Source organism: Eptatretus burgeri, chromosome 10, assembly GCF_056783735.1.
Source record: "Eptatretus burgeri isolate ZD-2024b chromosome 10, Ebu_testis_v1, whole genome shotgun sequence".
Classification (NCBI taxonomy): Eukaryota; Metazoa; Chordata; class Myxini; order Myxiniformes; family Myxinidae; genus Eptatretus; species Eptatretus burgeri.
Window position 1 is genome coordinate 95,128,458 of NC_140970.1, and position 27,235 is coordinate 95,155,692.

General features: G+C 44.1%; 1 protein-coding gene across 4 annotated transcripts in view; it reads left to right on the plus strand.

The window, feature by feature from the left end:
• The first annotated feature begins 3,362 nt into the window (after window positions 1–3,362).
• LOC147019174 (plasma membrane calcium-transporting ATPase 2-like) overlaps window positions 3,363–27,235 on the plus strand; it is a 206,655-nt gene continuing 182,782 nt past the window's right edge. For 2 of the 4 annotated variants that reach the window (XM_085899506.1, XM_085899501.1), the window contains exon 1: window positions 9,304–9,486. The gene's annotated coding sequence lies outside the window, so the exon portion shown is untranslated. Of the gene's footprint in view, window positions 4,248–4,585; window positions 4,665–9,303; window positions 9,487–27,235 lie in introns of those variants that run through there. The other 2 variants (XM_085899502.1, XM_085899503.1) reach the window with 2 other exon arrangements.

Consider the following 27,235-nt stretch of genomic DNA (forward strand, 5'->3'; position numbering starts at 1 on the left):
TATGCCCTTCCCAACCAAGAAGCTGGGGTTGTGGCACAGGCCTTCGTAGGAGGATTTGTATGTCGGCACGGGATTCCAGAGGAGCTGCACACTGACCAGGGCAGAAATTTTAAAGTGAATTGCTAAAAGAAGTGTGCAGTCTCCCCTCAATTCGATAGACCCAGACAATGCCCCTAAAGCCACAATCTGACGGCATCGACTGGTGGAGAGGTTCAATAGGACCATAATTCAACAATTGACCCTCTTCACCGCCGATTGTCAGGATGACCGGGACGAACATCTCCCGTATCTGTTGATGGCCTACCGCACGAGTCAGCACGGAGCCACCGCCTGGAGCCCGGCGCTGCTCATGTACGGACGGGAGCTGCGAGCCCCCATCGATTTGCTGTGCGGCCCGATGCCTGAGCGTCCCGACGGACCCCCAGGGAAGGGCTACGCACATCAGTTGGAGGAAGGCATGGAAAAAGTCCATGCCTTCGCTCGCCGCCAACTCCAACAGGCGGGTGGGAAAATGAAGCACCAGTATGACCACCGGAGCCAGGCGAGTGAGTATCCCCCGGTGACGAAGATTTGGTTCTTCAATCCCTGGAGGAGGAAGGGCAGATGCCTGAAACTCACCTCACCCTGGCAGGGCCCGGGGGTTGTCCTGGCTCAAATTAGTGACGTGGTCATTAAGATCAAAATTCCCCGTATCGTCCACGCGGTCCGCCTGAGACCCTATAAGGGCGAACTTACGCCACCCAGTTAACCACGAGTTCCAGTGTCCACCGTCTAAATATTCCGTTTTACTCGAGGTCAGGTGGTTACCTGAGCAGGGAGAGCACCCTCGACAAAGCACCAATGTTATCTCGATTAGATTTTAATTCGGGCGGCCGAGCGTTTTCACCACTGGTGCGTGTCGACTATTTTTGGTTAAATCTGTGGTAATTACCTCTCAATCTATCGAGGTTTGGACAATGCTCGACCAATGGAAGGAAAGGACAAACAGGGAAAGGTTGGAAATCAACAAATAATTCATTAATAATAAAATAAATAAATAAAAAGAACTTTTTATTTTCTGAGGTAAATAAATGAATTGATTTCAAAGCAATCAAAATGAATAATTACTCAGACAAAATCAATCAAAATGCCAGGAAAGGGACAGAAAGCAGATGCTTATCGGGGAACAGCCTTGAACGCCAGTCGACGTCTGGGAGGGCACCGAGATCGTCTGTCGTGGGTGTAGACCCTGGCGCTGCGACACGGGCAGCTCCTCACACTTCTCGAAACTGGTGAAGTCCAGTGACCTACACGGTCCATCGGTGACTGATCCGCTCCTCACTCGTTGGTGACCGACCCGTGCCTCACTCGTCGGCGCTGCTCACACCCACACGCGCACCACACGCTCGCTTGCTCAAGCACTGCGAAGGAGGAATTGTCTCATTATTGGCGCTGGTCAGACACCTACACCCGCACCACACGCTCGCTTGCGGGCTTGCACGCTTCCTCGCTTGCACGCTTCCTTTCTGGCTTGCTTCTTCCCTCGCGCGCTGCAACTCTCGCTTTCTTTTTGGCTCGCTTTCTCTCTCGCTTTCTTTTATATCTGCGGCCCGTCTCGGTGGGCACAGAGTCCCCCTAAGCTCACCCCGCCCTACTTGCGCACCATTACATTGAAATCCCGTGCACTCCAAAAAAGAGGCGGGTGTCGGCCCTCGCAAAAGAAATATGTGCATAAACGTTGCTGAGGAAAAATAAGGGTGGAATCAGCACTCGCTAAAGAAATGTGTGTAAACGTGTCTGTCGTAAAAAAAAAAGCTTCCCATAAGAGAGGGATCTCTTCTTCACCCTTCTCCACGCATCACATTTAATATCCCATTAGACATGAGGACGGGGCTAATCTGAACATGCATTTAAGGAAATAACTGTCTGAGGACCTGAATGTGTGGATGTATTCATCAGACCGGATTCTGAAATCAGTAACAATATATATATATATATATATATATATATATATATATATATATATATATATATATATATATATATATATATATATATATATATATATATATATATATATATATATATATATCAATATCATCACAGAAGAGCAAATGAGGGAAAATGACAAATCAACAGTTGGAGAAGAAAATAAGTGAATGGATGACAATAATCTGATGGGGATAAATACACAGGAGCAATGTTAAAATATAATTAAGATAAATCATTGGGAAGGGAGTGGGTGGGATGAGTATCGAAGAATATGTAAATGAATTGGTGAGGTCCTGGAGGGATTGGAAACTGCACAAGATGGTCGTGGGTTGCTGTCTTACTGGAGGGAGAATGTGATTGGAGAAGACAGAGCTGTTTTCCCAGGTGAGAGAAAAAGTGGATAAACAATATAGAGCCCTCAGCCTATTTTTTTTGAAAAGGAAACAAGGTTTTTTGAATTTTCTGGAATGTGTTCGACAATGTCAGGCGAGATTAGAGAAGAAAAGGGAATGGGAAACGCGATAGACATGAGGCAGACAGACCTCCACCTTGTCTGTAGTCCGAGAGAAACAGACCGCCTCAAGCCTCTCTTATTAAAACGAGGGGAATAAAAAATATTTTGAAACTCACATGTTCAGTATATCGAAACGCGATAAGTTTCCAACTTTATTACCTCTGCCACCGAAGGTGAAGGATGTTGTTTTCATCCCTTTCTTTTTGTTTTTTTTTTGGTCTGTGTGCAGCATATCTCAAAAGGTTGTGGACGGATCCGAATGAAATTTTGTGGACAGGTTGGGTGTGTGACAAGGACGAAATGATTAGATTTTGGTGAAGATCCGGATCTGGATACGAGAGATTTTTTGTTTTTGTGATTCTTCACCATTGAGAGATAGGGTCGGGATTCACCAACTCCTTTCGGCATGCTGTTGGTGATCTTGCACACCAAGGTTTTGAGGCACTCCTCTATCAGAAACCTTGGACATTCCATAATGTTCATAGTTAACGATTGCAGTGCTTCAAACGTAAATCCACAACTTTTTTTTTACAAGTTTTGCAAACCTTGATCCGGTGGTCTGTCGTTATCATGCTTTCCACAGCAGCGATTAGTTGTGGACTGGTCGTGTCGAAAGATGGTTCAGACCCAAGGTCAATGACTTCGTCTGTCGTGTAACTCTGGTATAATAATGTCACATCCTTAACACAGCCCCCAGAGTAAAATTTGATGGCCGCACGTTGCTCAAGCTCAATCATTAACTGAGAACAGGAACAGCATTAATCATCCTCAGATAGGATTAATACAAACATGTAAGGCATGAATTATAAGTATATATGCAGCTTTCATTAACACATAGTACTGTACGTGGCAAGCGGCACACTAATTGTGGTGCAAATAAAACATTTTGAACTCTGGTATACCGATAACCCTGAGGACATTGGACTGCAGTGCCTTGATGAGTGTGAGATGGGAGGTCGCAGCACCAGCTTTCAGAGGAGAGCCAAAACTCCCAGACACGAGAGGATTGCTTTGTACACCGTTCGGAGCTGACTGAGGTCAAAGTAGGACTTGGTTTTTGTGAAGTTGATCAAGGTGCTGCTCAGTGCTAAAGGCCAACTTTTGACTTTGCTTATATTTGACTACAGAAATTAATTTGACGATTTTCCAAGCACCCTTTAAGTGAAAAAAGACAAGGTACGATGTAAGTGTGTCTTATAGCAGGTGTTTGGTGTCGTTCTCGGTGATTCAACAGATTCTTATCTTCTCCAGAAATGAACTGCATAATATTAGGGTGGGGAAGATTGGTCATCCATGCTACAATAATGCCCTTTGGTGATCTATCCCTCTATTATCCTATTCGGTGTTCTAGCATAATGAGCCTGGTGTTCATTATGCTGGGATCCTTGGTTCAAAACACAGTGTTCGTTGATCTATCCATTGTGCAATTCACCTTGCAGTACAGTCTCCTAATGTATGTCTTCCATGCACAAGCTCTCCCATCAACCTGAGATAAAATTAAATATATATTTCATTTTCAAGAACAAATAGTCGAAGCTTCTCATGTGTGTGTTGCGTGTTACATATTTGATATATTTGGCCCCTTCCAGCTTCGTGTTCTGCTTCTCATGGTAAGATAAGTAGATGTAAGCTGAGAGCACACACAGTACTCCGTGCAGCCTCAGCAGTAAGCAATAGGGCATGTGCGTGTGCGAGAAGCAGGAGTCAGTCCTCAACTGCACCAGCACGCCAACCTGATGTTGTACCAACTCGTTGGACCCAAGTACGTATCGCCGCATCGATCTTATAGCTCATGAAATCTAGTAGTCCCATCAATCACCTGCTCTGTGTGTTGGACAGTCTCGAACATTTTCCATCTTCTCCACTTCCTTTTCTAGCAGATATGACAATCTTTTGGTTACCTGTATTTGCAATCTCACTTTTTCCTAACACTGCCTCGTCTTTCATTTCTTTCATGTTTTTCTATCCTCGTGAACTTGTTCTGCTGCGCATCCTGCATTATCAGTTAGCTTCGACTCTTGTTTTTGTTTTTATGATAGTTGTATTAAAAAGAGGATTGATCACTTTGTATTCTCCGTTTTTATCTCACCTGGAACGTAGATTATGGGATGGTGCATCGTTCGTCCGTCCATCCACAAACATTTGCAACTTGTTTTCTGAAACTACCCACACGATTTCGGTGAGTCATGTCCACAATCTTCATCACCCGGTATGTGCTAAAGTTTGTTCATGACATGAAAGAAAAATCGGGCCCTGAGCGGGTCTACGGGTGAGTTGCCCCCCCCCCCCAAATAGGTATTTGCTTTCATCACCGAAACCACACACAATTTCAATGAAACTTGACCACAATTTTCATCAGCCGTGACGGACCAAAGTTTGTTCACGACATTAAAAGCATCGGGGTCTAACATTGGTTCATTGGTACATCTTGCTGATTCCATCCCATGTTGACTTCCTCCTCAGCATCATTATTCTACCAGGGGTATTGCCCCTATTTTGTTGCTTTTCCGGTGTTTTGGTTGCACGCCAATCTGAATCCATGTGAGGATTGGCGAATACATTTTGAGCTTTCACAACATAATTGCATTGATTATTGTTATTTTTTTGTTTTTGTGAAGCATCATTTGATTCCTTTATTTAATTTTCATTTTAAATATTTCTCACTTGTTTATTTCCCATTCCAGGTGTACAAATTCGGCCTGAGGTCTGGACATGAAAAGTAGATCCATTTTAAAATGGCGTATTTGGCCAATGCACTGCAGGAAATCGAACCCAGATATCATCACATAACACATAATTGTGGTATTTGTACCCTACCTCTGACATACCCGGCAACCGTGTCTTGCTGATCAGGTCATTCATTAATTACCCCACTACACACAAAGTGAAAAGTGGGGTTAAGCAAGCGGTTCACTCCTGTCTGTCCACAAAGCTTACTTGATGATCGAGGAACAAGTGAATTTAAATTTAACGTTTTATTTTTGAACATGAAACGAAACAAACTTGTAGTTTAGCAGTACTTTGGCTCTGAATTCGTACCCATCATGCGTGCGCAGAGGAGGCGCAAGATGATTCATTTTACTCTGTCTGCCTGTCTGACAGTCAAACAAAATTGAAAATCATTCCAAATAGGAACCTTACTCTTTCTTAAGGATGTTATAAAGGACACAAACAACAAGCACAAAAAGTAATGATGGAACGTGTTAGATAAGGTGGTGTGAATGATACAGCATCAATGGCGGTAAAGTTGTGGAATTTTTTTTATTGACTTTTAAAATCTTTATTCTTTTAAAAATTTCATTATATACCTGAACACTACATGGGGTGATGTGTTCTATGAATAAATAAATTAATAAATTGACGGGGTAAATTCTGTACCAATTGCTTAACCCTGCCTTGCGCTGAGCACTTGGGGTCATGACATCAGCAAGACATAGTTTGTTGTGTGGCTCAGAGAGCACAAAAAAGTATCGCCATGATGTGATCTCATTCAGGTTCGATTCCCGACTAATAAAAAAAAAAAACTGTTGTGCTGATTGATTATATATCAGTTACAAGACTTGAAATATATTTAGTCAAACCATGATTTTAAGTTTGCATTGAAGGAGAAAAGACAATTACACATTACTACTACTACTACTACCATTGCTTCCACTCACAACTTGGGTTGTCGAGGGGAAAGTTTTTCATGCAAGTCCTTCACGAACCGGCTGGCCAGGCCTGGTGTTCGTTTAACTGGAGGTGATTTGGGTAGTGATTAGTAGTTTGTTCAGGGTGCCGTGGATAACTCGCCTCCTCTTCAGGAAGGACGCTGTGTGATCTCTGATGTCCACCAATTATAAATGCTAACAGATGAGACACCGTCATACCTGGCTTGACCTCCATCCGAGAGATGGCGCACTGTGATGAAACGTCCTTCCTGCGAATCACCAATCCGACAGTTCCCAATTGGGTCCGCAATATAACCCGAAGGTGGACTACATATATATGTCAAAGGTTACCCACCTCTGCACCACCATGGCAGACCTGCACCAACTCCATCATGCTCGGTATTCTCGTGGCCATAGATTGAGAGAGACTTTGATGTTGTAGTTACAAACACAGTAATTGGTCAAATTTGTATGAAGACTGTCCACCCCTCCCCCCCCCAATAGTTACAGAAGAAGAAAATCGAAGGAGGGTGTGGGCAGTCGTGGAATCGGAGGAGGGCTTGGGGAGGTCGTGGAGTCGGAGGAGGGCCGGAGGCGGTCGTGGAATCGGAGGAGGGGCGGTCGTGGAATCGGAGGAGGGCCTGGACTGGTCGTGGAATCGGAGGAGGGGCAGTCGTAGAATCTGAGGAGGGCCGGGGGAGGTCGTGGAATCGGAGGAGGGGCGGTCGTGGATTCGGAGGAGGGCCTGGGGCGGTCGTGGAATCGGAGGAGGGCCGGGGAAGGTCATGGAGTCGGAGGAGGGGCGGGGGCAGTCGTGGAATCTGAGGAGGGCTGGGGGAGGACGTGGAGTCGGAGGAGGGGCGGGGGAGGTCGTGGAATCGGGGGAGGGCCTGGGGCGGTAGTGGAAGGGGAGGAGGGCGTGGGGCGGTTGTGGAATCGGAGGAGGACCGGGGAAGGTCGTGGAGGCGGAGGAGGGCCGGGGGTGGTTGTGGAATCGGAGGAGGGCCGGGGGCGGTTGTGGAATCGGAGGAGCGCCGGGGGTGGTCGTGGAATCGGAGGAGGGCCGGGGGTGGTCGTGGAATCGGAGGAGGGCTGGGGGTGGTTGTGGAATCGGAGGAGGGCCGGGGGAGGTCGTGGAATCGGAGGAGGGCCGGGGGAGATCATGGAATCGGAGGAGGGCCGGGGGCGGTTGTGGAATCGTAGGAGGGCCCGGGGCGGTCGGAGCCCTCACTGACGTACGTTGTTCAGGGACCTCGAACCTCCACACTGGTCGCTGGTTGTCTCTTCTCTTCTGAGTTCAGAAACAATGGGCAAGGATTGTCATTAATTACCCATTACCATGGCCACATGAAGAGGGTGTGGTGTATTGCATTTGAGTCCGATTGTTTGTTTGTCTGTCTCTTCGTCGAAAACGTGTCTATTAAGTACGTACTATTGTAACGTCAGTCTGGTCTGTTTTGAAATCCATGCAATTTAAACTGAGTCCGTCTATTAATTATGTACAATTGGAAGATGAGTCATGGACAGCTCATCGACTGTCAATACATACAATTATAACATAAATCCATCTATTAATTACGTATATTTAATTGGAAGGTATTAATTACGTAACACACAAGTCCTGGCAGGGTCTGCCATATGATGACTGGGTTCCATGGTGTGCAAAGAAAGATCTGGGGGCATGTCCGTGGAGATGGTCGTGGAGATGGTCGTGGAGATGGTCGTGGAGAGGACGTTTAGGGAGGAACTTCACGTGTAAAGGTGAAACAGATTGTGAGGTCGATGAAGATTGTAATATTTTTGCAAAGATGAATCACCTGAACGATCAGTGATCAAGGTGATGTTGATGGGAAAGGTCTGATGCGCAGAGTGCCGTCCTCGTGGAACGTACAGGTAAACAACAGGTGTGTGTGGGGGGGGGGGGTTAAATAAATAAATAAATGTGGATTATCAACGGACACGGGATCATCCACCCACAAGGGAAGATCACTGTTCTTTAAAGTGACTCGGACGTCGTTCAAAGGTAATCCAAACAGATTTGTGTGCAACACTTCTGCCGCACCAGAGCCGCTAATCCTGACGATTTTAACCACGTCATTGTGGTGCAGGGTTGTATTTAACCACGTCATTGTGGTGCAGGGCCACCGTTCCGGTCAATGCACGGAACTCACTCAGAGTGTAACAAGCCCTTGAGGCCAGCTGGAGGACTTTGCTGATGTTTTCACCAAGTACACAGGGGAGTGTTGATGAATTTGGGGAAAGAGGAGGAGGAAGAAGAAGAAGAAGCGTGAGCGCGTGCTGAGAAAACAAAGCGCGGGAAGACTGAGGAAGAGAACTGCACGGGAAGAACCGCGAATTGCGCAACGAGAAGGGTCTTGGTTCAAATATGGCCGAGGGATACGTGTGCCCTCGTTTACCTCGGGGACTATATTTACCACAACACCGCCTGAATCACCTCGACGTGTCCACCGCACAATTAATTTATCCTTCACGGATCGCCTCTTCTGTTCTTCAGGGGTCCAGGCTCACGTCCCCGTGCTCCCTCCCGATCCCTCGCCTCCACCCGTTTCTGGAGCCCTCCCGTGCCCTTGACAGCGACGCGCGGCACCGCCTCCCGGGCTATTCTGGGCGCGCACGTCGTTCTGCCGGCTTGAAGAGGGAGTGGGACCGGGGATTTGGGACGTCGAGTGAGGGCGGTATGAAGAACAGAAATGGCGACGAAATAAATGTGGATCATCAGAAGAACGGGTCAATGAAGACCGAAGGGAATATGGTCCTTATTTTAGGGACGATCTGTAAATTTTATAATTAATGCAACGCTCAACGCAGATCTTGAGCTCCGCCCCCGTCATGTTCCGCTCCGCCCCCGTCATATTCCGCTCCGCCCCCGTTATATTTCGCTCCGCCCCCGTCATATTCCGCTCCGCCCCCGTTATATTTCGCTCCGCCCCCGTCATATTCCGCTCCGCCCCCGTTATATTCCGCTCCGCCCCCGTTATATTTCGCTCCGCCCCCGTTATATTCCGCTCCGCCCCCGTTATATTTCGCTCCGCCCCCGTTATATTTCGCTCCGCCCCGTCATATTTCGCTCCGCCCCCGTCATATTTCGCTCCGCCCCCGTTATATTCCGCTCCGCCCCCTAGTTCAACCCACAGCTCCGCCCCTCATTTTGTTTTTGCCGTGCCGCGCGCAGGCGATGAAGGTATCAGCTGGAGGTGCGTGCCGGTGAGTACCGGGAGAGCAGGTCGCGAGAAGCAGCGAAACGGCTTATTCGGAGCTTCCGACGGAGAGCGCTCGCCCGGCTGGTCCTTCGTGTTTGCTGCATTGCAGGGAGCGTGTGCGATATAACAGGCGAGGAACACAGTGTGTGCTGCTTTTTTGTCTCGAACTCCCGCTTATTGCTTCGTTTCCGTGTGAATCGCTGCACTCGCTTTGGTCGCTTCTCTTCTCTTCTCTTCTTTTCTCTTCTCTTTTCTCTGATTGGGAACCTCGTGCTGATGAGGCCGGTTATGCTGAAACTCTTTTTGCTTTTGTGTTGCACGTGACTGGAACGTACGATTTAAATAGATTTAACGAACATCCACTCACAAAAAAAAATATATATATATATATATATATATATATATATATATATATATAATGTGTGGGGTTCCGGCCAACTATTCTTTTAATGCTTTCCCGTATCATATTTAAATTGTAACGTTCTACATTGTGTTGAATCCTCATTGTGTTGAATCTTCATTGTGTTGATGCCAAAACCATGATTTGAATCTTCCTTTCCATCCCATGCAATGAAATGCTAATTCCCAACCAGGATTGACCTCGCTCATCCTAATGGTGACTTCTCCCCTCTGATGGGAATGTTGTTCTTCCTCTCAATGACTCCAAACCAGGATTGACCTCGCTCATCCTAATGGTGACTACTCCCCTCTGATGGGAATCTTGTTCTTCCTCTCAATGACTCCAAACCAGGATTAACCTCATTCATCCTAATGGTGACGACTTCCCTCTGATTGGAATCTTGTTCTTCCTCTCAATGACTCCAAACCAGGATTGACCTCGCTCATCCTAATGGTGACGACTCCCCTCTTATGGGAATCTTGTTCTTCCTCTCAATGACTTCAAACCAGGATTAACCTCGTTCATCCTAATGGTGACGACTTCCCTCTGATTGGAATCTTGTTCTTCCTCTCAATGACTCCAAACCAGGATTAACCTCGTTCATCCTAATGGTGACGACTTCCCTCTGATTGGAATCTTGTTCTTCCTCTTAATGACTCGAAACCAAGATTGACCTCACTCATCCTAATGGTGACAACTCCTCTCCATGATGGGAATCTTATTCTTCCTCTCAATAACTCCAAACCAGGATTAACCTCGTTCATCCTAATGGTGACGACTTCCCTCTGATTGGAATCTTGTTCTTCCTCTTAATGACTCGAAACCAAGATTGACCTCACTCATCCTCATGGTGACAACTCCTCTCCATGATGGGAATCTTATTCTTCCTCTTAATGACTCCAAACCAGGATTCACCTCGCTCATCCAAATGGTGACGACTCCCCTCTGATGGGAATATTATTCTTCCTCTCAATGACTCCAAACCAGGATTGACCTCGCTCGAACTTGTTGTGAAAACTCCCCTCTGATGGGAATCTTGTTCTTCCTCTCAATGACTCTAAACCAGGATTAACCTCGCTCATCATCATGGTGACAACTCCTCTCCAAGATGGGAATCTTGTTCTTCCTCTCAATGACTCCAAACCAGGATTGACCTCGCTCATCATCTTGGTGACAACTCCTCTCAATTACGGGAATCTTGTTCTTCCTCTCAATGACTCCAAACCAGGATTGACCTCGCTCATCATCTTGGTGACGACTCCTCTCAATTACGGGAATCTTGTTCTTCCTCTCAATGACTCCAAACCAGGATTGACCTCGCTCATCATCTTGGTGACAACTCCTCTCCATGATGGGAATCTTGTTCTTCCTCTCAGTGAAGTGAAGTGACCAAGAGAACGAACAAGATCCCCATCATAGAAGGGAGTTGTTACCATTCGGATGAGCGAGGTCAATCCTGGTTTGGAGTCATTGAGAGGGAAAATAAGATTCCCATCTTGGAGAGGAGTTGTCACTGATGATGAGCGAGGTCAATCGAGGTCAAGCTAACCCCTGCTTTAGCGGGGAAAATGGCCTTTGTGTGTGTGTGTGTGTGTGTGTGTGTGTGTGTGTGTGTGTGTGTGTGTGTGTGTGTGTGTGTGTGTGTGTGTGTGTGTGTGTGTGTGTCCGTGTCCATCACCACCAAAATTTGCATGGCTGGGGTGTCCAGGGTCAGGTCATGGGCGTAAAATAATTTCCCCAAACCCTGTGAGAATGGGGAGACTTGCCATTTTTACCTGCACATGGAGATCATGCAAATGGTTTAACCACTGACCCCTGCTGGAGGGGAGTGGGTATTGAAACCCCTTTTTGCTCCTGGAGGGAACAGGTGTTGCGATTACTGTAAGGAGACTCATCAATCACACGACGAAGAAGATGAAGAAGAAGCAGGTCCTTGTTTTGATGTGGAGAGGTTCCTGCTGTGATAGAATAATAATAATGAATGGTGTGGTTGGAAAGCAAATAATCCATTTATATTAAACAAAATTTGGTGCCTGTTTCATCATAAAAGTGCCTATTTTAACAGTCTGGCAGAAATGAAGAAGAAGACTTGTGAGCTCAATGCAGCGGTTCCAACGGTAGCATTTGTCATCCTACGACAGCAAGAATTCTTGAGAAAGACATTGAAAGAGCAAACAAAATGAAACATAGTAATACTTCTTGAAGCAAAATGAAGGAACACACAGCAACTACAAGTTCTGAAAGATCCATTTTTCACACCTTTCACTTAATTTTACATCCTCACTGAGACTCGTAGATAAACATGCAGTATGTGAAGTGCAACATGCTGTCTTTAGATGAAACCCATCAGTGATGCGATGGGTAGGCACGGGTCGTCATCTCACAAAAAATTCCTTTGCTACACAGCTCAGCTTCTTTCCTCACCGAGTCGTGTTCCCAGAGGGAATGGGTAGTTACTAGTGGTGTAAATTATTTATTGAAGGAAAACGCTCAAAATATGCATTTGCCGGGCCATACTCGTGGCCATGCGTAGATCCTGCGATTCTCACAGCCGTTCAGTGTTATGCTTTCCATGTATGGAGGTAAGGAATCATTATGCACATTGTGGTGTCATCTTTCAGAGCTGATGTAAATCTGGCTCTCTCAAATTCCTGTATTCACAAAATGATCCGAAAAATAATGCAATGGTATGTTTCACAACTCGTGCTTGGATGTGTATAACTTTGAATCTTTTGGTAAATGGTATTTTGTCTCAAAACAGAACCACTATCGAACAACAATTGAATGACCTATATGGGACCACCATATAGCCGCTCAAGGTCCGTTTATAGGACAATGTTGTTGTCCAAGTCGGCTTGGCCAGAATAGCCAACAAAACCATCCAATATCCCACCAGCAAATCGTGTATCCATCAAGAGTCCACAAAAAAGCTTGTTTTGGGGGGAATTTGATCGCATGTAAATTCCTCGCTTTCCTCGACTATCCTTGTAATTTCATAAACATTTCCTTTCCTGGTTTTCTTGGTTTTCCAAGCAAGAAGCTTCCCGGCCTTTTTCTTCACATCGCTCTCCTTGACCTATCATCGAGGTTTGATATTGCACCGCATCGTTGGCCAGCTGTTAAAGCTTGATCATTTGCAGTCAAGAACCAAGATCACATTAACTTAAATGGTCAAAAGGGGGAAACGATGCCAAAAAGGTTGGGAGCCATGGGTCTGTCAGATAAAAGAGCAGGCACGGAGATGCTTAACATTGCTTTTGTTGAGCTTCAGCTTTCTCCCTCGTCCAGTTCTACGACTGCTTTCTCGCTCGTCCAATTCTGTTATGAACAATGCAAGTTTACTGCAGGCTCTTTGGAACCTTACATAGAGCTCCCCTTTAAAAATGGACAACCTTTCACATAGTGTATCACACAATTTCATGATTGTTTATTTTTAAAACTGATGACTGGAATGACTCACTCTCATCATTTTATATGAATGGGTTAAGTTGTGTGGTTAGAATATGAGGTTCTTGATCTGTTCTGTTTATCCGTACTGTCACTAACCACCTTTATCCATGAACTTTTCCAACTCTTGTTGTATTTCTCCTCCAGTCGACCTCTTGTTTAAATGCACTGCATTGTTGAAAAAGAATGAGGGGATTTTGTAACCTGTCCATCCGTATGTCTGTCCATCACGCTGTCTCCGAAACAGTTCGGCAGAAAATTCACCAAACTTGATAGTTATGATCACCACATGGCAAGGTGGTGTAAGAGCAGCATTGTTTTTGGCTCTGCCCCCAGGATGGGGTCAAATGGTCAAATGCTGAAAAAATGCAATTACGGGCACATTTTACAATGAAACGTATCTGAAATCAACATTTGGGGAGGGGGGGCGCATGAAATATGCAAAAAAAAAAAAATTGGATCTCACCTGCCTTGGGTTCATGCCCCTGGGGGTAGGGATTTAGGCTCGCACGGATCAAAACTGGAAAAAAAAAATGGTTTGCTCTAAATTTGTTATTGGATTATTCCTGGTTGAACTTTTTGCCATCTCAACTTTGCTTTAGGTGGGAAGCGTGGGGAATTGTGATGGTGCGCCATTGACTTCGCTCTAGTTTCGGTTTGTTGTCGTCGTGTTGATGAGTTTTTTTTTTGGTTTGTTTTTTTTGAACAGGATATCAGGCTTAGAAGATGGGGTTTTGTAATCATTTCTGTGTCTGTCCTGGCCATAACATTTTTTTTTTATAATTTGAGCTTTTGTCATCAAAATTTCAAGTTTTGTTATGAGAATATGGAGAAGGCAAATTCACAATTTTTTTAAAAATAATTTTCATCTTCATTATGTTGATTATTATTATTATTGTTATTTCTTCGACCCTCTCTTTTTCTTTTTTTTTTTTTTCCTTCCGACTCAAATTTTAGCGTTTTTTTAAAAAAAAAATTGCTCTGGTTTTTTAAAACTTTTATTTTCTCAGCAACTGAAACAAAATTTTCAAGGTCGGAGTGATCACCAGTGGAGAATATTTTAATTGTGACATCATAGGTCAGGTGGTATGCCGGCAGCTATCTGGGATTGAACGCGAAAAATTAAAGCGTATCTGAAACCGCAGATCAGAAAAATTTGAAACTTGGCACATCTCATTCTACTCTAAATGGGGAATAGAGGATTTTAAGGATGATGTCATCGGTGAAACAGTAGACCAGCCATCAATGTTTTAATCAAAATCCTTGTTTACCATTGAGATTCAGTGAGTACGTCCAGGCCGCAACATTTTTACCAATTGAGCTTTTGCATTCAAATCTTCAACAAGCCTTTATTATGAGATTGTGGAGAACACAAATGAATAAAATGTACAATTTTTTTATTTTTAAAACTCGTTTTTCTAAAGTTTAGTTGAGAGTACAAAGTGGACGTGGACTAGCTTTGCATTTTCAGATGCTTTCTCGTTTATTATGTAGAGAATAACATTTGGTGATATTGATGTAAATTCTCCTCGTTCCGACAGGATTGTGCAGAGCTACCACACTTATCTTTGCTTGAGGTGGGAAGCGTGGGGAATTGTGATGGTGCGCCATTGACTTCGCTCTAGTTTCGGTTTGTTGTCTTCGTGTTGATGAGTTTTTTTTTTGGTTTGTTTTTTTTGAACAGGATATCAGGCTTAGAAGATGGGGTTTTGTAATCATTTCTGTGTCTGTCCTGGCCATAACATTTTTTTTTTATAATTTGAGCTTTTGTCATCAAAATTTCAAGTTTTGTTATGAGAATATGGAGAAGGCAAATTCACAATTTTTTTAAAAATAATTTTCATCTTCATTATGTTGATTATTATTATTATTGTTATTTCTTCGACCCTCTCTTTTTCTTTTTTTTTTTTTTCCTTCCGACTCAAATTTTAGCGTTTTTTAAAAAAAAAAATTGCTCTGGTTTTTTAAAACTTTTATTTTCTCAGCAACTGAAACAAAATTTTCAAGGTCGGAGTGATCACCAGTGGAGAATATTTTAATTGTGACATCATAGGTCAGGTGGTATGCCGGCAGCTATCTGGGATTGAACGCGAAAAATTAAAGCGTATCTGAAACCGCAGATCAGAAAAATTTGAAACTTGGCACATCTCATTCTACTCTAAATGGGGAATAGAGGATTTTAAGGATGATGTCATCGGTGAAACAGTAGACCAGCCATCAATGTTTTAATCAAAATCCTTGTTTACCATTGAGATTCAGTGAGTACGTCCAGGCCGCAACATTTTTACCAATTGAGCTTTTGCATTCAAATCTTCAACAAGCCTTTATTATGAGATTGTGGAGAACACAAATGAATAAAATGTACAATTTTTTTATTTTTAAAACTCGTTTTTCTAAAGTTTAGTTGAGAGTACAAAGTGGACGTGGACTAGCTTTGCATTTTCAGATGCTTTCTCGTTTATTATGTAGAGAATAACATTTGGTGATATTGATGTAAATTCTCCTCGTTCCGACAGGATTGTGCAGAGCTACCACACTTATCTTTGCTTGAGGTGGGAAGCGTGGGGAATTGTGATGGTGCGCCATTGACTTCGCTCTAGTTTCGGTTTGTTGTCGTCGTGTTGATGAGTTTTTTTTTGGTTTGTTTTTTTTGAACAGGATATCAGGCTTAGAAGATGTGGTTTTGTAATCATTTCTGTGTCTGTCCTGGCCATAACATTTTTTTATAATTTGAGCTTTTGTCATCAAAATTTCAAGTTTTATTATGAGAATATGGAGAAGGCAAATTCACAATTTTTTTAAAAATAATTTTCATCTTCATTATGTTGATTATTATTATTATTGTTATTTCTTCGACCCTCTCTTTTTCTTTTTTTTTTTTTTTCCTTCCGACTCAAATTTTAGCGTTTTTTAAAAAAAAAAATTGCTCTGGTTTTTTAAAACTTTTATTTTCTCAGCAACTGAAACAAAATTTTCAAGGTCGGAGTGATCACCAGTGGAGAATATTTTAATTGTGACATCATAGGTCAGGTGGTATGCCGGCAGCTATCTGGGATTGAACGCGAAAAATTAAAGCGTATCTGAAACCGCAGATCAGAAAAATTTGAAACTTGGCACATCTCATTCTACTCTAAATGGGGAATAGAGGATTTTAAGGATGATGTCATCGGTGAAACAGTAGACCAGCCATCAATGTTTTAATCAAAATCCTTGTTTACCATTGAGATTCAGTGAGTACGTCCAGGCCGCAACATTTTTACCAATTGAGCTTTTGCATTCAAATCTTCAACAAGCCTTTATTATGAGATTGTGGAGAACACAAATGAATAAAATGTACAATTTTTTTTATTTTTAAAACTCGTTTTTCTAAAGTTTAGTTGAGAGTACAAAGTGGACGTGGACTAGCTTTGCATTTTCAGATGCTTTCTCGTTTATTATGTAGAGAATAACATTTGGTGATATTGATGTAAATTCTCCTCGTTCCGACAGGATTGTGCAGAGCTACCACACTTATCTTTGGCCTGTTTCATCTTTGTTCCATTCTTGATCTAACGATGTATAACATCAGATTGGTGCTTCATAAGCAGTGTGTTGCATCACAAAGTGCTCCATCCTTTGGTTGGCAGTTGAGCTGGGTGTCACATCTGCTAGCATTAGTTGGTGGAAGTGAAATATCCAAATATCTTTGGCAAAGAATAGCCGAGTTATTGCCAGTACCTTCAATAAATGACAAATTCCTGTTGAAATCAACTTCATGCCTGGCTCGCCGGTTCGTAAGAGAGTTCAGCAAAAAAAACTTTCCCATTGGCCAAGCCGCTAATAAGTTGGGAATAATTATCCCCACGCTTTTTGGAGGAAAAAAAATGAGGATATTGTAATGGGCTCCGTCCGTCCGTCCGTCTGTCTGTCCGTCCATCCATATGTCCACCCGTCATGCTATCTCATCTGAAACTGTTTGGCAGGAGGCACAACGGTGCAAGAGCAATCATTTCGGCTCTCCCCTCCCCCCCCCCCAAGCGGGGTCAGAAGGTCAAATACCAAAAATGCAATTACGGCCACATTTTTAAACATTTTAAAACGAAACTTTGTATTTGCAATCAACATTGGGGATGCATGAAATATGTAATGATGTTTTTGGATTTGACCATCGATTCGTGCTTCAGGGGGGTGGGCATTTAGGGTCACAGAGGTCAAAATGGGAAGAAAAAAAACCTCAAGTTGATTTTGGGTCATTCCTGGTGGAGCGTCTTGCCATCTTTCAACTTTGCTTTCTGGGGAAAGCGTGGGGACTTGCGATGGCATGCCATTGACCTCACTCTAGTTGTTATTGTGGTTGTAGTGTCATCTTCAATGCAGAAACGAGAAGTGAAGGAGGAATTTGACACGACCGGGTGACCACAAAAAAAACCGAAACAACATTATCTCTAATAACTTCCTCCATATCATTGATATCATCTTACCTTTTGCAAGTGCGTCAAGTGGAGTTCGTGTATTGTTGGTGGATGTTGATTTAATCAATATCACCCAATGTTTTTTTTTTTCTTCTTCTTCTTCTTCTTTTCGAACATGTCATGCAAAACGAAAGAAAGATTGTTTTCAGTCAAAATCTACCTGAGAACGAAATCCTTCAAGAAGACTCGAATCAAGTTTGGGCTTGGATGCTTCAGGACAAGTCCACCGAGGAATGCAACAATCCATAGATGATCTCAAAATGGCAATAACTGACAAAATCCACTTAATCACCGCAGCCGAATGTGAATGTGTTGGAGAAATAAACAATTTTTCCCGTCGAATCCAAGTGTGCCTCCAGCGAGCGTAAAGGCCGACATCTGGAGCATGTGCATGAATGTCAATCAAATCGATGACATTAAAGCTATCCATCTGAAACTTTCCATCGTGATCACACGTCATGTGAAGGAAATGTATACCAAAGTATGTCATTTTAAATAATGATAAAAAAGGTTTATTAAATAGTATTGGTACCAGTTTTTTTGTGATCACCCAGTATGTGATGATCACAGCATCCGAAGTTCTTTACTCTTACAAGAAGAGCAAATATGTCAATTTTCATCCTTGTCATTCATCGATAATTACATCAACGTCATTGTGTATCAAGTGGGGCATGTGCCGCTCTCATCCTTTACCCATCCAGCGTTAGATTATTGTCTGCACAGCAATGAGCTAATCACAAATCTACTCCGTGTACCACAGCAGATGCAGTTGCTTTAATCTCCTTGTTTTGTGACAGCCTCGAGATAAAAAAGAAAAAAAAATCAATGCAACAACAAAGTAAAAATCTGGTTAACATTGTTATTGTGTATGTAGGAGCATGGAAACGGGGTAAGCTTTTTTGGAGGTGTTCAGATGGTAAACTTCACGTGACATCGTTGTATCTTGCCAGTTACTCTGACAGTATACGGGGATATGTATTTCTCGGCACCTTTTGCATTCTCTTCCTCCATTTGGCTTTGACCTTGCGATTGTCCTTGTGCTTGTACCGTCGAGCTGCGTTCCACCAGTCTTTCAGCAGAAAGAAAAACGTTTCTTTACCTCCCTGTCTTTCATTCATCTTTGATAACGTCATCATGACCTTCATGGTTTCACTTTGCATCGTCAACATTTACAGTCACTTATAAATGTTAATATTATATGATGAATATTCTCGTGTTGCTAATTCATTTTGTTGTATTGACAGGAAGGTGTGTACAACCTGGAGGCTAATAATTGGGGTGGTAGATTGTAAAGATTTTCATTCCTTACATCATGCATGATCCGTCAGATCGGAGAAACAAAATCCTCTGCATTGAACATTAACCGTGTACGTCTCATCGAGCTCTGTGAAAATGTGAACAATGTGTTATTGCGTTTGCACAAGAGCTGAACCAGAAGTTGTTTTGAGACGACTCGGTTGGCTTGGTGAGAAAAGTAATATCTTTTTCGATGGGACTGGAATGGCAAGCATCGTAGAAGATCCGAACGAGAGGGAAGACTCTCCTACAGGGGTGATGTCGTCATAAGCTCCCCTTGGAGAGACGAATGTGATATGCACACCTTAGTTTTGATCTAAAAGATGCCATGATGCAGGAACAATCGCACATCATCTCCACTGCGCTCTGGCTGGGAAAGCACTTGCTTTTTTTAGCCTGATTGGGAGAGTGTTCATCTCCTCCGCAAAGGGCGGCCCAATCCCTCCTCGTCCTGCATCTCCCTAATTGCCCTCATTTGCTCATCTGACTCCTTACTCGTCCTGTTATGGATTAATTTCATATTCCGATTGTCTCTGTATTCCCTTCACCATTATCGTTCTTCATTTCACCTTTTCTTCCCTTCATCGTTCCAAATCGGTTCCATAATAACCCTAATCCTAACTATGGCTGTCACGCTAATGATCCAACCATGCAACATTCCTTTCCCACCCCCTTCATCTGCCTTTTCCCAGGAAACGCATTATCAGCAAATTATGACACTAGAAGACCGTTTGACCGATTTTTAGCTCACCTGGGCCTTCGTCCGGTGCCCTTGTGCGATCGAGCAGTGTGTAGGTGAGTGAGTGAGTCGGTCAGTCAGTAAACACCTGTCATTATCGCTTGAACCAAACACGATTTTGATGAAACTTGGCCCACAAGCTTCATAATCTGATGTCTAATGAAGCTTTACCGACCGTGTCAAAATCTGCACTCATTAAATGGGGTCTATGGGGTGGGGTAGGGGGGGAAGGATTTGACTCCCAAAATAGGTATTTGCTTTCTTCTCCGAAATTACACACACAACTTTGAAACCTGATCACAACCTTCATCACCTGTGATTTACTGAAATTTGTTCACAGCATTTAAAAAAAAATATATATACACACACACACACACACACACACACACACACACACACACACACACACACACACACACACACACACACACACACACACACACACACACACACACACACACACACACACACACACACACACACACACACACACACACACACACACACACATCATGGTCGAAGGGGGTCTGCGGGAGGTTTGAGTGACTGTTGCTCCTGATCCAGGTGAGCTTCAGGATGCTGGTCTTGTGTCCATGTATGTATGTATGTATATATATATATGTATATATATATATATATATGTATGTATATATATATATGTATATATATATATATATATATTGTTGCGAATTCGCGAACGCGTTGCACACTGGATGGACAATTCTGTTGTGACCCTCCGGGAACTATCGCCCGGAGCCAGTCACGGGTGGGCCTTTCTACCTCACCACAATCGTGCCAATCGGCCACCCGCGTAGGATAGGGTTGTTCGCCAAACTTGACCTACCTAAGTACCCACGTGGATGGTAAACCGGGCGATCGTACCTTGCCGCAGGTCGACTCCGGACACGAACCGCTTAAGCGGTCCGTTCCGTGCTACAGTGATAACTGAGCGGTGTTATTGTCGGCCTCGACGGTTCCGATTAATTACCGGGCGTATTAAGCCCACTACGAACCCTTTACGTGAAGCAGGATGGAGGGTCAATAAAGAAAAGATGAAGCGAAACGGGAAAACAGTTCACACAAAGCACATTTATTTCCCGGCACACGGAAAGCACACATATACAGCCAAACAGTCAAAATGCACATATAGCAACCAAAACAAAAGCAACAACTACGCAGAGTTACTACCGACTATGCGCACACAAGGCAACAGTTATACAGTTCTACATTACAGATGGCGCCAACACACATTTACACAAAAGCAAAGGAAAGAAGCCACCCTCATGGACAAGGGGGCAGACGGGCCTGTAGGCCAATTGTGCGCGTGACCTGGAGGAGCGGCCAGATCCGCGAGTCCGGGGGGGGGGGGGTCCTACCCGCATCCTCGTGACTCGTTGGCGGGTGAGCCGCAGATGTGGCTGTGCCCCGACTCTGTGCTCCTTGGCGGGTTTCGTTGGCACGACGTTTGGAGTGGGGTGGGAATGGGGCCCCCTTTTTGCACTATCTCAGCCCGAGGGAAAGGGGGAATTGTTGATGCCCTGGGGGAGGGAGATGGCTGGCTGGCTTGGGTCCCGTGACGAGCGATCTCACACCGCGGCCTCGTCGCCGAACTTCTCGCCTCGGACCCGAGCTCCTTTGCCTCTTCCCGCAACTCTTCTCAGCCGACTCCAGAACCCAACTCGAAGACACACCGATCACTTCGCCACCCGACTCGACTGACTTCATTCGCCTTGCGCTCACCTTCTTGTAGGCCGGCAGGAGCAGCTAATATGCAAATATCCGGATCAGGATGACCTTGCGGGCAGAGCCACACTCGCCCATTGGTCGGAGGAAAGCGGGCGTGAATCTCCCCTGATCCTAGAATTTGCATTTATCGATTTCACAGACGCGCCTGGAGGTGGGGCCAAGCCGCCCCACGCTTGCTAATTGGATGGAGCAAAAGTGGGCGTGTCGCGTTCCTGATCCAAATTTTCCCTCGGAAAGGCCGCTATTTGCGCTCGCGGCTCGGTGCGTCCGGCACCAATCGCCGAACGGGCCCGAGACAGCCTGACGCTCAGTGTTCACAGATGGTTCGGGAATGGCCGTAGAAGGAGAGAGGTGAAGGTGGTGGAGGGTTTTCGGTGGTGGTTTGATGGTTATGGTGCCGTTTGGGAATGGCGGTGATGCGAGGATGTGGGATTGAGTTGTAAAGGTCGTGGCTGTTGGCGTTGTTGTTGGAGCATGGTTGCAGTTGTGACGATGGCTGGCGTGGTGGTTGTTGTTTGATGGCGGTTGAGACGTGGTTGGTTCAAAATAAAGATAGAACAGAAAAACTGATATCTCAAAGCGTCGCAGCCCGGATGAATCACACAAATTCCCTCTATACAACGGGTTTGGGCAAACTACACATGTACTTAGAGATATCTCACCTGCGGGCCCTTCATGGTGTAATGCGAATTTCCACAGCCGTAACAATATATATATATATATATATATATATATATATATATATATATATATATATATATATATATATATATATATATATATATATATATATATACACCTTGTCCAATCATTTGATCTGCCCTATCAGCAAATTACATCTCAGGTTGTGAATGTATATCATCCATTTACTTAATGTACATGTTTCATGGACACTGTTGGCAACATCTCTGGCTGTTTGTCTTTCAAATCGTACCACGTGATCTTTCATATTTGTATGTATAAGTAGTGGACAAAAAAAAAATGGAAACACCTCGGTAAATGAGGGACACCAATCAACGGTTTCTGCACTGGTGTGTCCCATGTGTTAATTAAGCAAATAAGCTTAAAGTCGAGTATAAAAATTCTGCACAGGCCTGGTTGCCTATAATTATGTCTGACATGGCTGCAAGAAAGGACCCCCCCCCCCTCCATTGTCCCCATCCACAGAGCACATGTGGTCACCCCATGGTTCGATGAGCATGACACTGATGTTATCCATATGTCATGGCCTCAGTCACCAGATCTGAACCCGATGGAGCATTTATAGTAGATATTCTGGAACAACACCTGAGACGGTGTTTTCCACCTCCATCAAACAGGTGAGTTGATTGACGTTCTCGTGGAAGAATGGTGCCGCATCCCTCCTGTAGAATTCCAGACCCTGGTGGACTTTATGCCACGGCACATGCGGGCCATTCCGGCCACATGTGGTGGCCCAACGCCCTATTAAGTGACTTTACATTGGCGTTTCCATTTTTTTTTTTTGTCCACTACATGTATGTAAGTAAGAAGGACAATTGGCTTAAGGTGACCATTAAAGGGTGAATTCTGAAATGTGACATCCCCTGTTTGATGCTGCATCACAAATTTGAAGTTTGTATTTGCTCTGGGGTTGAACCCAGGACTGGACACGATAAAGACAATTAGCTACCTTGTCTTTGAGCTGCCTCATCTGGATTTGATTCTTAACCTCGTTTGGTTTTGTTTCAAAATTCGTGCTTTTTGGTGAGTTTTCGTCAGTCTTGTCATATCGGGTTTCCCTCAGGCCGACCCGCCTTCCCGTATATGTGCACCATCGTGTTTTTTTTTGTATTTTCTTCACTTTTCCCTTCACCCTCCTCCTATCTGTCCGAACTATACCCTATGTTTGATGTCTTGAAAAATAAAAAATGCAACAACAAAAAAAATATTTCCCCTCCTCACCCTCTACCCCACTGAACTTTGTGACTTCCTGTACTGACCCTTCTTCCTCCTACCTCTTCTGCTGATCCACCATCTTCCTTCTACTTTAGCCAACCCACATTCACCAACCACCTTCACAAATTTTTTTTATTCAACCTTTTCTTTACCGAATTACCTAATCTTACCGAAGCTTTAATTTTTTATTTTTTTATTTATTTTTTTTTTAGATCCTCGTGGAGGATCTCTAAGTCTTACTCACGTTGTTCTTCATCTTCTTCTTGTGGGCTTTTTTGTTTCACAGCCTACAGTTTTCATCGAAACTTCCTGAAACTTGGCACATATATGTAAAAATACCCTGCGCAGACAGTAACCATCTCCGGTTTTGAAAATTCCTCCTCGAAAAAAAGTTATGACGTCAAAATATCTCCGCTAATGGAAATCGCCTAAAAAATTATCTCTGAAACTAGGCAAGCTTTTTGAATTCTGTTTGCTGGAATCGAACAGGGCATTAGGAGAGATGAATTACCTCACATATGATACATCACTCTGACGTCATATCAATTTTTATGACGTCATATCAATTTTTATGACGTCATTCCTATTGTTTGACATTTTTTTCACAACCCAGAGTTTTCATCGGATCTTCATGAAACTTGTCATGTATATGCAGAAAGCCCACGCGCAGGCAGTAACCATCTCTGATTTTGGAAATTCTTCCTAAAAAAAAAGTTGATGTCATAATATCGCCGCTAATGGAAATCGCCGATACCACTATCTCCGAAACTAGGCAAGCTGTTTGAATTTTGTTTGCGGGAATCAAGCCGGGCATTAGCACATAATTTATCGCAAACCTGATATATCACAATGACGTCATATTAGTTTTTATGACGTCATCATGAAGAGGACGAGGATCTTAGCTCATTTGAGCTTGTTTCTTTATATCTTTTCACTTCTCACCTTACAACTCCCATCACCACGTGATTTCTCAACCCCCTCTTCCTCTTCCTGGGATTTTCGCCGACCGATCATTTTCCTTCTACTTTCGCCGATCCACATTCATCATACACGTTCGGTTTTTTTTTTTGGGGGGGGGGGGGTCCACAATCTTTCCTTTGACCTAATCTAACTGAATCTTTTTTTTTTTAACATTTCCCAAATTATTATAACTTCCTCTTTCACATGTATGGTTCTCCATATTGTATCGTCATTCACTACTCTTCTTCTTGTTCTTCTATTTGACCTTTGCCTTTCCTTCCTTCATCCCATGTCTGAAACGTCCCACTTTTACAACTTTTTTTCTCCATTCTCTTAATTCACCTTTATTTTATCCCTCATGTAATGTCTTTAACCGCATCTCTGACTTAAAAATATTTAAAATCCCAATTTACAATGCATGTTCGTGTTCCATCGATCGTCTTTTTATTTTTTTTATTTTTATTTTTACCAACTTCAGCGCCAATTCAATCCATCTCCTAACTTCTCACCTGTTGTACCCTCTCCTTGCCCCTCATCCCACCTCCACACTTAGCACCTCTTCATTTTCTTCTGCTTCAGTATCAGCTCCTCTGTTGTCCCAAAGTGTATGGTGTTCTAACATGTGTGGGCTCCATTCTAACCTCACAAATATCTGACTCAATCAGAACACTCCTCAACACCTCAAACATGCTCTTTCTTTCCTCTCATTGCACCTCCCCCTCTTCGCAACCCCTCAAATCTTGTACCTCCACCTGCTCACTCCCTTCTTCACCATGTCTCATCCCTCCCCTCTCCCATCACCCTCCTGCCCCTTGGCTGTACCTGCTTTGATCATCTCTTCTCCCTCTCAAAACTTCCCTCACCCCTCTCTCTCAAAGCAACCTTCACACACTTCCCACTCCAAGCTTCCCTCTCCCCTCTCGCCTCTCAGTTCACCCTTCTCCCTCAACTCTCCCCTCTCACCCTTCTTCCTGCAATCTACCCCTCACTCCTCCTTCATAAAGTTGCCCCCCTCACATCCACAACGCTGCCTCCTTCCCCTTCCCTCTCTCTTCCACCTCATCACTCCACCTCCTCTAATCTTCAACTTCCCTCTGCCCCCTCTCCTCTTATTTCTCCCCACTGTGCCTCATTCCATCACCACCAAGCCTTTTCTCCTCCTCATCCAGCCCTCTCCCCTAGATGTTCTGCAATCCCCCACACTTTCAACAACTCCCCTTACAACCCCCCCTCCTCCCCTCCCCTACACCCAAAGCCTCTTCCCCTACCTCTTCATTAACAGTGTGGACCTCAAACATCTGGGGCCTTCACTCAAACCTGATGGATCTTTCCATCCAGGTTGCCACTGATAAACCAGACAGAATCTGCCTAACAGAAACTTTCCTCCCTCGAGACATCTCTGACTTCCAAGTATCTCTCCCTGGTTACTCCCTTCTCCGGTATGACACACCTGAGCCTCGTCCTGGTGGAGGAGTTGCTCCCTTCATCAAAGACTATTCCTCACTCTCCATGCACTGTCCTCACTCCCCCACACCCCAGACATACCTCTGGCTCTGGCTTGCCCTCCAATCCCACCTCATGTTTATATGTGTGCTGTACTGTCCACCAAACAGTGATGACTCCATCTACACCTCACTATCCAAAAACATGGACCAACTTCTATTCTCTCATCCAAATTCTCTCTTCCTCACATGTGGTGACTTCAGTTGTCATCATGCCAGTTGGTTGGGTGTGGGTACCTCCCTCACCTGCCATGGTACTTCAGTAAAAGACTGCGACTCATTGGGACTGACATCTGTCAACTTCCTGACCCGGATATCAACCAACTCGATCTCTTCTGGATTTGATTTTGACAAATTTCCCTGAAAATATCTGCTGTTTTTTTTTTTTCCTCTGCTCCAATCGGTTCATCTGACCACGTGCTTGTTAAAGTTGGAATCTCTGGCTGTTATTAGAGAACCACCTCAGCACCGTTGGTTCTGGCATTTCACTCAGGCCAACTGGCAGGGACTTCAAGCAGCCATCAAACTTCCAGACAGACTTGTCTCCCATTTCTACTTTCTCCGACATCAACTCATCCTGGGAATTTTTTCTTTGAAATTTGCTCTCTCTCATGCACAGATTTATCCCATCTCGTCATCAGTTGTCCTAACCTTCCTCCCATCCTTGGTTCACTGAAGCTTGTGGCGAGGCAGTTGTCCTGAAACAAATTGCTTTCGCCTCATGGAAGGCAAATCCAACTGAAGGCAATCTCAGGTCCTTTCACAAAGCTTGGAACAAGTGTGTCTCTTCTCTGAGGAGAGCCAGGAAAAACATGTTTCTCAGCTCAAATGTAAACTCTCAAACTTCTCTCCATCCTCCAAATCCTGGTGGTGTCTAGTTAAGTCTGTTTCTGGTGTTTGTTCCCCCTCCATCCCCTCCCTTACCTCAAATGGCCGCACAGCTGATACCGCACGTGAAAAGGCTGAATGCCTAAACTTCATGTTTGCTTCTAAACCCATCGCTTTCTGTACTCACCTTACCCAGTCGCACCCAACTGTCCCTGGACTCGGTGTCCTTTCTCCTGACAAGGTGAAGAGCTTGCTGTTAAACCTTGACTCTAATTCTGCAACCAGTCCAGATGGCATCAGCCCACCTGTCTTAAAAACCCTATATATATATATATCTGCCATCTCCTTTGGAAATCAGCAAACATTACTGCTCCACATATAAAAGGTGCAAAAACAGATCCCTGCAACTGCAACCAATCACCCTTCTCCCAATCAGCAAGGTTATGGGATCCATCATTGCTTCAAATATGAAATCCTTTCTCTTCTCCAATGGCTTCATTTCTGATCATCAATTTGGATTCAGACCACATCACTCTGCCCTGGACATGCTGCTTCTGCTTTCACAACAATGGATGAAAGTTTTCAATGCCAGA